This window comes from Candoia aspera, chromosome 12 (assembly GCF_035149785.1).
Source record: "Candoia aspera isolate rCanAsp1 chromosome 12, rCanAsp1.hap2, whole genome shotgun sequence".
Lineage (NCBI taxonomy): Eukaryota > Metazoa > Chordata > Lepidosauria > Squamata > Boidae > Candoia > Candoia aspera.
The window spans coordinates 12,936,489-12,950,634 of NC_086164.1; the positions used below are offsets into that span (position 1 = coordinate 12,936,489).

The 14,146-nt window shown below is 39.6% G+C and overlaps 1 protein-coding gene across 1 annotated transcript in view; it reads right to left on the reverse strand.

The window, feature by feature from the left end:
- LOC134504464 (connector enhancer of kinase suppressor of ras 2-like) overlaps positions 1 to 14,146 on the reverse strand; it is a 273,137-nt gene that overhangs the window by 51,651 nt on the left and 207,340 nt on the right. The gene's annotated exons all lie outside the window — the stretch shown is intronic.

Below are 14,146 nucleotides of genomic sequence, written 5' to 3' on the forward strand. Positions count from 1 at the left end.
GCTTGGACTGGAAATCCTTTAGGATAGCACCGTTCCTTCTTACTTTTTAATCTAGCATAGAGCAATGGAATTGCAACAAACTGAAAGACAATTTCAGGAAACCTGCATATAGGCTTCCTTAGAGTTTGTATTTATTTTATAGCTGCGAGGTGGGCATTTGCTTAGGATGAGAAATAGCTAGGAGCACCTAATCAGTCATCTTGTACCGGGGCAAAAAGATCAACACTGAGCCATATTCTTTGTCAATATAGTAGTAAATATAATTGAAGATAGAAATTTAATATTAAGACTGGATATTTTTCTGTTTTTGGGGGGGAGGGAATATTGCCTAGGTTCTCATAGGCTCTATTGATGCCACAGAAAGTTCACAACATTTCAGTTACAGAGGAAAAAGGATAATTTATTAAATGGAGACTTATATTCCACTGGCTTAAGAAAGTCACCCAGTTATTTTGATAGGACCTGGATGTGACTTAGCATTTGAATATTCTTGGTACTTTCCATGTGTATTTATATATGGATGAAGTTTTGTGCATCAATATCCTTTCTGGGATTTGGGTGCATGCTTCCTGTAGCGTTAATGAGAGAAAGGTGTTTGGTAGATGAAATCAGGGACAGGAAAATTTGCCAGAGAAAGCATTTTGGTAGGTAGCAAAGTTTTCTGTAGCTACGTAGAATCTGAAACTTCTAAAGGAGACATTTGCTTATTCTTCACAAGTTAAGCATGCAGGAAAATGGCGTAGCTTTGAAGCCAATCAAACAGCTTGAAGGCCCAGCTGATATGCTCTAAAATTGTCATACCATTTGTCTATTTGCAAACATTGCTAACAAGTGTGAATGATTTGAGATCTGCAGTCTGGAACTTTGGCACATCAGTCATTAGCAATGACAACAGCAAGTGAACAGAGACTCTGATGCTTTCATATTATAAACTTCACATTTGTAATCTCATTGCAATTATTTTTTTCCCTCTAATTTGGGGCATATGGCTGCTTAATACATTCAGAGAAGTGTTGGGCCCTAACTTGGAAAGATTATTATTTTTTTGCAATTATTCAAGAGAAATTTTGATTGTCTTTCCCAGTGGTGTCTGTGCAGGGGTTGAAAAAAATCAAGATAGTGGCCACAACTGTATGATTTACTGTGTGATTTACACAACTGATCCTTTACTGGTGTGATATATGTAAAAAAGAGCCAGGGCTTTCACTGCATCATCTCTCTCTCTTGTACACACACATACACACATTCTGTATGCCCCAGATCTTTCCTTCCGTGGGTAGGTTACAAAAGCAACTGTGGCAGAATTATCCAATGATTTATTTGCCATTACATTGTTAGCTATCTTGGCCTTAATGGTGAAAAGCAGAATCTATACGGTAAACAAGTTTTTTTAAAAAAATATTAATTCTATTTAAGTAAATACATTATTCAAGACAGTCCATTCCCAAACAAATACACATAAATTAAAAATGAACAACCCACCACTCAAAAAATGGAAAAAAAAGACACAACAACAACACAACACAGAAACCCACCCCCCAAAGTCTGTAATTACAAACATATTCCAAGTTCACCTGATTTTATAAACCTTTGAAAGAGGAAATTAAGCTTTCAATTTATTCACCAAGCCTGTCCATTTTCCAAAGGGAGAGATAAGGTGACAATGAAATGGTAAACAAGTTTAACAGAAGATGCAGAACTGTAAATTGAGTTTACTAGCCACAAGCAGAATTGAACAAGAGCTCTTTTTCGAGATGGGCTAGAGTTCTATATGGTAGTATCTAAAATCAAACAAGGAACAGGCTGCTGGTTGAACCAGCTGAACAAACATCTAGTCAACAGATGTTGTTCCAGCAAACAGCATTGTGGAACAAAAGGTTTTTGCGGGCTCTTCCTCATGGCCACATTAATGTGCTTTCCCACCATCCAGGAGCTAGGAAGAAAGTATACTGCCATAAATTGTATTGCTGACTCAGCTGACCTTTCTTGCATCTCAGCCATGAGGACCAGCAGTATTGCTGCCTTCACACAATTTAATATAGGGTAGTTTCAGGAAAGCAATTGGTAGATTTCTTGCTATCCTTTCCCCTCCCACCCAGGGTCACCTACTGGCAGGAAAACCATCCAGCAGTAATTCTCTTGCATATGTGGAGGGAGAGTTTGGGGATTCAGGTCTTAATTTTTATTTTTCATCATGGCCTCTTCTGATAGGACTATCAATCTCCTGATTAGAATACAAAGCAGAGAAACTTGAACCACAGAGGTCTTGGTGGCATTATGCCTCTGGAACTGTCTGTCTTTTCTCCCCCCAAAAGCTGATTTCCTTATGAATCACTCCTGGTTAGAAAAAAAGTCTATTTTCTCTCCCACCTCCATTCCACATTTGCATCTGCATGTATATATGTCACATGCTCTCCCTTCCTTATGATCTTCTCAACACATACGCACACATGCATGCAATCCAGGCCAATTGGAGCCGCCCAGTTCACTGACCCTGACTTCATCCCGACTTGTCCCCAGAGCACCCTAGATTGTCCACAAGGGAAGTTTTATATCAGGAGGAGGAGGAAAACACCACTGCCAAGCTGGAACAACTAAATATAGTTCCAGGCTGCTTCAGAAGCAGGTTGGGGGTGAGATGAAGGACATCATGAGGACCTGTCTCTCAAAAATGGTTAGAAAGTTTCATCATGCCCCAGCATGCAGGATGTGAGGATGTGAAGATGAGCTTTAAGTCTGAAAATTCAGAATCCCATCCAAGGTGTAGCAGATGGCCTTGGAGTTTTCCTACTTGCAAGGAAGGTCTTATTTCTGGGAAAGCCATAAGTTGTGACCATTTTTTTCATGAATGAACCTGCCTTTGCTTAACCATCAGTTGACTTGAACTCTCTGCATTGTGGAGAACTGCAAAGTAGAATTCTTGGTATCTACTTCCTTAGAGTAGATTGTCTCAGATCTGCTTTCTTGGATTGGAGAGACTCTACCTCTGATACTCAGGTATGTACATATAGGACTACATCCTAAACACGTTAAAATCTGCTGTGATATAAAATTCAAGACCTTTCTTAAAAAAAAAAACCAGCATTAGAAATTCAGAATTCAGTCGATTAATGTGGAATTCTTAATATTGCTCACATTCTATTTTAAAGAGTTATCATTAATAGAGGCCCCAGGAAGATTACTCATCAGCTCTCTCCATATTTCACAAAATGCTGGTAATGGTTGTCAGCATCTTGATATGTTATTAGCTTAATTGTCTTTAATTTAACTGCTTATTAGTAGTTTCCATTTTCCAAAACCAAGCTGTTCTTGGGTTTAAGCAGAAGGAAGATGAGAAGTTATAATGAATCAGATCCTTGGTCCATTTAAGTAAAGCATTGTTGATGCTAAGTAGAAGACTCTCCAGGGTTTTAAGCAGGGATTTTTCAGGACTACCTGAAGATGTTGGGGAACAAATCAAGGACCTTCTACCACTCAGCTATGAATTCTTCCTAACACATCTAGAGAAACACACCCTAGGTTAGCCTAAAACCATCAGGGATATACGTGCTGGTGAGGAATATTTAAACATCATACCTCTTTTTTAGAACCTGCAGAATTAAAAGTGGGGAGAGGAAGGGGGGAAATGATCAGATGGTAGTTATCAGATTTAATTACTCTGCACTGCGAGCTGTGTTGTGGAGATGATGAATATCAATCTAACTTGATTGCTAATAGATTCTTCACCAAATTCTATGAAATTTGGATCTAATTAATGAAGTTTCAAAACCAAACCTCACTTGCTTTGGGTTGCTCCTCATCACAAGGCAGCCCTTCTTTCTCCTAGGGAGAAAGTGTCCTTCAGAGTTACCATGATCGTCCTTTCTTTCTTTCTTTTTTTTTTACATTACCTCTTAATAACATATTAATGGCCTGAGCACTTCCTGCATCCCAACCATTAATCTGCACTTCACGAGCTGTATTAATTTGCAGATATCTGCCTCAGCAAAAGAAGGAATTTATACTATGGACTGACTGGCTCCCTAGATTCAAGCAGCTTAGAAGATGTTGATCCCCTGTGGTGCAGGAACAGCTGTAGATTTACTGCACAGGCAGCTGGCTCTGCTGTTCTCTAGGCCTGCTTACTAGCTGCTAAGAATAGGCTCTTTAAAAGCTACAGTTGATTCAGGTATTTTGCCTAGAGTCAAGTTGAGAAAATTCTCCTATTTCACCCCCACCCCCATCGGTTTGATGAATGAGAACTTGCTTTCGGATTTTCTTTTCAAGAGAGAAGTTAATTTTAGTGAATCTACCTTGCTGGAGTTCATGCACTGATTTTAATATCAAGGTAGCTAAGGGATACAAGCGAATGGCCTGTCTTCTATTGTACAGTCACCTCTCCAGCCATCTGCAAACTCCCCGCCTTCCAATATTTCCAGGAAAAGACACTATGGTGAAACTCCTCCCATGGGATTTCCCCACCCCCCCAGATAACTAAATGTAGCTTCAAAAACACTTCAGAGTAATAGAAAAACACAGCAACAGCCCCAACAGAAGCTCACTCAAGCCACCTCCAATAATCAGTTAAACTCAGAAATATATAAAATAAATTAGAGAGGAATTCTTAAGCCTTTTGAGAATAAGATAGAAAAACAGAAGCCTCTTTCTCGGGGAATGAAAACATTTGAGAAATTGCAAGGGAGATTTCAGCACAGCCAAATAATAGGTTGTGAAAGCCATAATTTACAACAAGAACTATAGTTTGAGGTTCTAAACACACAACAGGCAAACTACAGGTTAGGATGCCTTCATCTCCCTTTCTCTCTGATGCCAGCTTTATATATTCATTCTCTCTCCATGGTGCATTTGACTCTAGGGATTACTCACAGGTTTTAGATACTCTGTTCTGGGTTTGTGACAGTACCATGTGTGTACCTCCAAGATGCTGGAATATGAACAATATGCTGGTTTATAAGGTAGTCCCTAGATAAAAGACCTAGCTTGCATGGCAAAATTAGACTTTGGTTGGGCTTGTGGCAAACTGGCCAACAGGTGCATGTAGTACGGATATGGTTAAGGCTGGTGATCAAGTCTACATCTTCTCCCTTTTACAGATGTCAATGTCAACAGGCCCATCCACTGATATTTGCAGTGTATGGAAACTTATGACTTGGAATATAAGGGGAATCAATGATAAAGAGCATGAATTAACACATGAAGGAAAAGAAAGAGAAATAGATACATTGTACGTCTGTGAAACTTAGAGAAAGGGGAAGGATGTAATTGATCTGAATAATGTTGGCGTGATCTTGGAGTTGAGGAATACCAGTAAGGAAGTGATAAAAATGATCAGGGCTGAAACTAAAGTGAAGGAATGTAGCCCGGAGCACATTAGAGGTTTGTATGAGAATTACAGTGATGTTTTGAAGAGTGTAATTTAAATGAATGCAATACATGTTGATGTTGAGAAAAAAAAACTGATGAACAGGAAGCCATGAATGCTGTGAGAATGTTGTCAAATTGTAAAGCTGAAGATGTAGCTGGTGAGATGTGAAAATATGGATGTGGTTTGCTTATGGAATGGATGTGTGACTTGTTTAATGAATGTGAGAGACCATTTGAAGAATGCCATTATTATTCCCCTATACCAGTGTTTCTCAGCATTGGCAACTTTGAGATGTGTGGACTTCAACTCCCAGAATTCCCCAGCCAGCATTCTGGGAGTTGAAGTCCACACATCTTAAAGTTGCCAAGGCTGAGAAACACTGCCCTATACAAAGGGGAAGTAGCAAGAGTGAATGTGAGAACTAAAGGGGCATGAGTTTGTTCCAGGTGCTTAGGATGATGCTTGACAGAATTATTACTGGAAGGGTACAAGAGGTGACAATGAACAACATTTAGGAAGTACAGTGCAGTTTTATACCAGGTAGGAAGTATGCAGATGTGCTGATATAAAGTGAATAAACTTGAATTATAGAATTTTTGGCATGAATATAGAGTGAAAGATTGGTTGTAGAATGCAATAAGAGTGGTATATGATGGGAATAATGCATATCTACTTTCTTGAAGTTCATAAACTCAAACAAATCTGAGCTAACATTGCCAGATGTTGCCCTAGTTACTTCATCAGGACCTGCCCATGTGAAACCTGAGCAAATATGAGTGATTTTATCAGCAAAATATTTAGCAAACATTTCACATCAGCCTGCAGGTAGGTCATCTGTCTAGCAGGCCATCTTAAACAAGGTCTTTAGATGACAGCTTCATGATGCAATAAGAGCTAAAAATACTGCTCCTTTTATCCCCACAGTGTAGGACCAAACTTGGGTGCTTCAGTGTGTCTGATCATATTTGCTCCTCACCATCCTCAGCTGGTGCTGTAGGCATTGTTTCTACTACTTCATCTCTGGAATTCCTCAATAAAACAAAAAGAGACCACTCAGGAACAATAACATCCAACACCCTTGTCATCTCTAAATTGCAGAAATCGATGAAGTACACTATGAAGCTGCCCACTGGATTGATTTCAATGATACCTAAGCCAAAGAGCACTTCTTACCTCAGATAAATGGACAGCATTATCAATAAGAACATAAGGTGAACCATGGGTCAAAAGCCTACTTAATGCAGCAGTCTCTTCCATAGATGTCACAAGCAAGAATTTAGTGAGCCAGCACCTTTCTACTTTAACAATTGCAACTGAACCTGGAAACAACAGGTTGCTAGGGTGTCTGATAGCCCATGATATCCTTATCTCCATAAAAAGAAAACTCTCCCTTTGCAACTCAACTTGACACTCTCACCATCTTGCCATCCCTTTGCAAAATGCCCATAAAATATCTTTTTTGCATTCATTGCTCAGAGCTCAGGACCAACAGTTTAATCTATCAACGGTCCCCCATTTTTGTATTCCTACCAAATAAATCAATGGCTTTTTCTCATCTTGTTCTCTGAAACTACAACATAGTGAATGATTGCTTGTCCAATTTTACTTCCATCCGCTGGTTGCCTAAAGGAACCTTGACAGCTTGAAACTCTCCATGTTAACCTTTGCTTTAAAAGCCATTGCCCCAAAATTGACTTCCTGGAAAGAGAATGCATTAAGGAAGTATTTTTAGTACTTTAGTAGAAGAAAAACTTCCAATCTTATTTCGTGAGGTGGAGGGAAGGAAATTCTGACATCTAAGACAACAGTACCATCTCCCTAGTTTTCTTGTTCTAATGTAGCACCTGTTGCAGGAAATTAAAGTTTGATTTCAATTTCCTCTGAAAACAAGAAGAGCAAATGTAATGGGTTCATTCTTACTTGCTATAATTGCAAACTGGAGTTTCTTTTTGAAACAGATGAGATTTCAGCTCAGCAGTAAGGCACAATGGAAGACTGATGTTTTTCACTGATTTCTAAATTAACACATTCGTATTCATTCATTCATTCATTCATTCATTCATTCATTCATTCATTCATAAATTTCTCTGCCGCCCATCTCGCACACAATGACTCTGGTCAGCTTACAAATGCTAAAAAATAGCAAGACACTAAAACAATTCAATATAAATATATAAAAAAGACAAATGCAAAGTCTAAAATATAAAATATTGCATTTTATTTAAATTTAATCTCAGAAACATGTTGGTCTGTGGCAGAAAACAAACTGTGATTACCCTAAAAACATTTATTATGGTAGGACCTTTCCTAGTCTATATCTATAGGGCAGAGAGGCAGTAAGAAAAAGTGAGGTCAGTGAGGCAGTGAAACATGGAAGGTGCAGATAATAACAATAATGATAACAACGTTCTTAACAGTGGCCATGCACAAAGATGTTCATAGATATGGCAGATATTTTTGTGTCAGTAAACTTATTAGCACATGAATTGTGATAAGAAAACTTGAACTCTATTTCATCCAGAAGAAATAGACTTGAGGAAGACTAGCTCAGTTGTTTTGATGAAATTGTTCTTCCCACTCTTTTACCACAAATGACCACATGTAGGTCAATAATAGAGTATCCTGGGGAAGCTGAAGTGTTTTCCTCACTGATTTTTTGGATGGTGCTACTTCAGATCTCAAGTTTAAGTCCATTCCTTTCATCATCAGGCACGTATAGAACAATTCTGGTAGACACACCATGCTTTGAGCCCATGGAAGAACATTGTTGGCCCATGAGAGTCTCTTTGTATGCTCCAGGAATGCTCTGGTGCTAATCTGAAATCATCTAAAAAAAGATGCTTGTTCAATACTGTGGATACTCCACGTAGGAATTTGTGGTACTGTATCTATCTGAGTTGGGTGCTAACCCTCCTCATTCATCTTCCTACTAGGCTGCTTTACCTGGGTAGATCTGAAAGATTTCTCTAGGAAGCTATTCTGCTGTAGCATTAAAGTCTCCATTTTTCTTAATTATTCTTCTTGTCATGTCTCTAGTACATCTCCGAGGACAGAGGCATACATCCAGCCTCCTTTCACAAGCAAAAATGTGCTGAGAATATGATTTTCATCAGTACCATGTTATCGTACAAGCTTCAGGGGTCATATCATTATTATTACTTATCATACAATTAAAGTTTTCAAACCCTAGCCAGTGGTAGCTGATTTTAATCATTTGTATGTTAATGGTCACAAAGCCCAACAAGGTCACTGACTTTCAAAGGATTTCTCTCTTTCTCCAGGGAAATTTATCATCCGCGTGATTGGAGAACAGTCTAGGGATCAAAGGGACTAGGTAATCTTTCCTTAGCAGCTGACACATTTGCTATGAAGACTTTGAACTGTTTGCATCTGCACCCAAACAACTTCCTGTGGAGGGTCCTTTGATACAATCCTATAAAAGAGGACTGTATCTGTCTCTACAATAATCAGTTCAGTGGTTATTGTAAACATCAGTGGGGGGTCGGTGCATTGGCTCATTGTACTGGGTCATCATGGCTTGGGATTGTAGCAAAATTTAAAGGATGCAACAGGTGTAAAGCAGAGAGTTTGTAGCAATGTTAAACTGCAGAAGTGTAGTGCTGGTGGCCCTCCAGATTTTAGTAACCTACAACTTTCAGCCTTATCAGCAAGGCCAACAGTGAGAGATGCTGGCAGATGCACTTTAGCAGTTTTTGGAGAGCCCCAACTTCCTATCTCATTGCATAGAATACAGAGGAAGTCTTTGCAAAACAGGTGCCAGCTGGGACAGGAAGAACCCATGAGGTCACCTACTGATGTGCATTCCTTGACGTACCAGCATGAGATGATTCAGGGTTACATTGCTCACCACATCTTCAAGATAATGTCCGATGATATAAAAGCTCTGTAGCTCTGGTTCAGCCACAATGTTTCCAGCCAGCACTTAATGCGGCTGCCCCAGCATGATCAATGTGCAAGTATACCTTATTTACAAAGGAGCATTGCCTTAAACTTATCCTTGACCAATCTGCAAAGAATTGGTGACAAAAAGGGACAATAAGTCTGGATTTTACTTTTCTTGAGGCCTGCTTTTCACCATGTAGATGAATCTTGACTTCCCCTGCTTTGTGAAAGCATAGGCTGATATCACACTTGATATTTAAGCTAATGCCCATTCCAAGATCTTTCCCTCTGCGACAAAGATAACTAGCACGTCTGAATTCTGTGTGGCTGTCAGCCTAAAATCCAGACTTATTGTCCCCTTTTCTCACCAATTCTTCGCAGATTGGTCAAGGATCAGTTTAAGGAAATGCTTTTACTCATCTTAATACAATCTGTTGTGCCCCTGTCAAATGGGGTGACTGTTAGTCAACACAGTTTTACTGTATTGTTTTTTCCATATAGATGCACGTGCCAATTTGCACTCCCCTTTACTGTTAAACTGTTGAGAACACTGTGGGGGTAGCAGTGAAGGTGATCAACTAGGAAGGGGGAGACCATGTTCTAGACCCCCCTCAGCTACAGAGGTCCCCTTTGGGACTTTGGGCCGGTTCTTTCCTCTCAGCCCCATAGTGAGTGTGGGCTAGTGGTGAAGGTGTTACACTAGGATTGGGGAGACCTGGGTTCTAGTTCCCTCTCATCCATGGAAGTTCAATAGGGAACTTCAGGTCTGGCAGTCCCTCTCAGCCCAAATCGGTGTCAAGCTGTGCAACAAGCTGTTAATAAATAACAACCCCTCATTGCATCATGCTTTGCTGTAACAACTAGGGAAGCACAGTGCAACAACAAGCAGACCTGCAACCATACGGGACAAATGCTAAGAACAACAAGAACAACGGCAACAGCTACTGTTAAACTGTTATGGCTGGACTGATGAAGAGAAAACTTGGTTTCTCTTGGCTGACAGGGTAGCTGAGCTTTGGACAATTGCTATTGCTACTAAATCAGCATCTTAGAACCTTTGTTATAATATGCTTAATGCCATTCTGTTGATCCTTCTGACACCCCGTATAAAATTAAGGCATTTAAAAAAAAAAAAATAGAAGTTAACCATATTCTGTTACCTGCTATACCAGTGTTTCTCAACCATGGCAACCTGAAGATGTGTGGACTTCAACTCCCAGAATTCCCCAGCCAGTATGTGTTATACTATATATGGATTTTGATGTTTTAGCACTATGTTATACTGTATATCTTATTTACTTTTATTTTTTTCCTTATCTTTCCCATGATTACCTGTTCTTATTTTGGAATTTTTGTTGTTATTGTTATTTGATCTTGGCCTATAAATGAAGTTCAAAAAGTCAATCAAATCTAATTTTTAGGTGAGCATCAGCTGCTTTGCCCATGAATCAGTATTGCCTCATATGGTATGAGATAGAGTTATGGAATTGTATCATACCCTCCATGGGCACGTGGAATGTATTGTGGTAGCATAACTGATGCCTTCAGTAAGTTACAGTTTAAACAATAGGTCCCTTCCGTAGATTAATAGAAAGTTAGGATAAGGATAATAGCAAAAACAGTGATATAGCAACGGTAATGATTTTATGGCAATTAAACTAGAGGTAGGCATAAACACTAAGATCAGCCTTACTGTCCTGTCCAATGCCAAATGGCTTTCTTTAATGTCAATTTGTTTTCGTTTTTTTAATGCCACTATTTTTAATATATACTTTTCAAAAACGCAAATTGCCTTTCTGTCCTCAAATATTCAGTTTTCATTTGTATCTCGGTGCACATTGTCTTATGAGTGTTACAAATAGAAATGCTCTGGCTACATTTCACAACATACTAAACCTGGTTACTGAAAGAACTCTTTTTCTGTGTTAAGATAAAACAAGTTGGAAAATCTAGTCTTTTGACATAGTTCAGTCTCCCAAATCAACCTCTCTCCCCCCATCCTCATGCCACCAGTTTGGCAAGATTAGAATTCTGTTCTAGCTCTCTCTGACAAACCTAGACATTTTGAACATTCTTCTTTTTACCATTTCTAAATAGAACTGATACAGTATGAAGCCTGTAACAGTCATGCACATTTCATGTCAAATTCCAGTTGTATTATCTTGACCTATACATTTGTTTTAAATGTTTATATTCCCTGTCTTAAGGAACAAGATCCACTTTGCCAAAATTAGATTGGTTTATTCTTGTTGTGAGAATTAAACAAAACCCGTCAATCTGACCAATAGTATCAGGCCGAAAAAAGAGAAAGAAAAAATGTGTTTGTGTGCGTGTGCGTGTGCGTACATACGAGTGCTACAGAAGCTAGACTGTATTTGAGTGATGGATACATGGAGAACTGTCTGTGTTGCTGTAAGTTGGTTTTGGCCAGAGGCAAAAGTCTTATTTATTTTAAGCAAGCATCTACCTGTAGAATTACTGGACACAGATGAATTGGCTTCTAACAAGCACTATGCCTAAATCTCTCTCTTAATTTCCCAAAGGCCGGATCAGTCTGGCACAGCGGTTAAAGAGATGAATGTGGACCTACAGCTCAACCCAAATTCAAGTCCCAGTGCAGCTGGGTAACTCTGGCCCAGCCGCTCCCTCTCAATGCTCAAATCCATCTCATAGACTTGTTCTTGTGAGGATAAAAGTAGGGTTGATCTGCCATCTTGAGCTTTCAGAAAAAGGGTGAGATATAATATAAACGTATTTGAAAGTTTTTTCACAAAGCAGCTTCTGTTTCTCTACCTTGTTCTTAGAGTGCATTTAAATGTTGTTAAAATGTCACTGGATAGTGGTTGAGTTCACTTTCCTGGGACAGTGCTGTAGTTCATTCCCCCATAATATATATCTTCTCCAGCATTCCAGGCTGCCCCTCTTCCTGATCTGAAAGAAGCCCCACAGAAGTACTTTACTGCTGAGGTCTTCCATTAGAATTCAGAGAGAGGATTATAGCATGAAACACAGGACATTCACATGCTGCCGTGGGCCAACTTGTAACAGATGTAAGTGCAAGAACCCTATTTCCACTTTCTAGAACAGTGTTTCTCAACCTGGGCAACTTGAAGATGTGTAGACTTCAACTCCCAGAATTCTGGGAGTTGAAGTCCACACATCTTCAAGTTGCCCAGGTTGAGAAACACTGTTATAGAACATCACCTTCTATAACAGGGGAAATAACCTGGGAAGGCTCTAGGGCAGGGCTATCCTGAACCTCTGTTTTCCCACCACTGTCTTCTGGACTGTGCCTCCACTTATCTCTTCCACCTCCTTAGTATGTGCTCCCAGAACTGCCGAAATCTACCACATCACCTCCCCCTTCAGAGACACAACCATAGTTGTTATTTAGAATCTACCACATCACCTCCCTTGAACCCTGAAGATCTGATGCTGGGCACAAATCCCTGGGAGGAAGCTCCCTGGAAGCCAGTGCTTTTTTCTTCCAAGCTGAAGAATGATATGGGATGCAGAGAAATCATCTCAATGCAGCTGGCCTTAATTGGCAGCTTGGTCACAATTAAGTTAACCAGAGGAAATGATTTACACTCTGCCAACTCTTCAAGATGCCTGTCCTGAGCAAGATTGATTCACGCGTGGACTGGAATGACAAATGCCTATCGGTTCCATCACTGAAAGGAAGAGGTCTGTCTCCGGGACGGCTAATTAGTATTTTCTACAGGAAAATTAGAATAGACTCTTAATATGGGCCTTTGAGACATCAGTTCAGCTCAAGTCAAGCGGATGAATAAGCTTTAGTTTTTCTCTCTCATTTCCCCTTTTCTGTACTAAGTAGCCATATGATTTTTTTTTAAAATCCCAGCTTTTTAGATTATTAAGAATCCTTGCATTTTCCTGCTAGAGGTTAGAACTATTAGATGTTAGAAGAATGACTCTTTGGAGTCAAGCTTCTGGAAACTTCATGAATACATCCATGCTGAGAGAGGGACTGGCTGAATGCCACCCAGCTGGCTTCATGCCTAAGGCTGGACGGATTGGAACTTGATTTCTAGCCTTAACCACTACACCAAACTGGCTCTCTAAAATACTACTACAGCAATTTTCCAAATAGGAGAGAAGGGCTGTGGCAGAACAGGAAGGGGAGAAGACCCAGTATTCATAATACAGTATATATCCTACTTTGAACCAATAAGTTACAACTTCTGCTGCATTAAGAGAGCTTCACTATTTTCTTTCCTACTGCTTCACTCATTTCCCCAAACCTTATTTCCCCATCCTCAATAAATGTGCTGCTAGGAAGGGGTTTATTCTAGGAATCCAAGATTTGGGAACGGAATGGGTATAGTAACAGGCAGCTGATAGAATAAAGGTTAAGTACCCCAGTCTAACCTGACAACTCTTTCCCTCCACGGTACACCATTTTTGTACCACTTTTAAGATGTTTGGATGAGGTCCAGACCCCTCCATCTCTCATCTATCATTTCGCTGGTTCTGTTGTCTGCCTGTGAAATGAAGCTACAGAATCTCCTACTAATGATTCCGTTAGGAATACTTATCCATTGCTTCATTTATTCCACACAGCATGAGAGAAGAGGGGAAGATATTATATGCAAGTAGCAACAGAAAGGCACACACACACACACACGCACACACACACACACAATTTATAATTACACACAGCCATTTTATTTAAATAAATGTTTAGGAAGTAGCATGCAACTGAAACCTAAAATTAAAACATTTGGAGTGATTTCATAAATTGCTTTAAGGATGTAAACTTTGCTTCATCAAATGGGATATTTAACTAATGCAGGATTGGCCAGATGCCCAGGTTGGAAACTGTGGTACAACACTGGACAAACTAGAAAATTAATG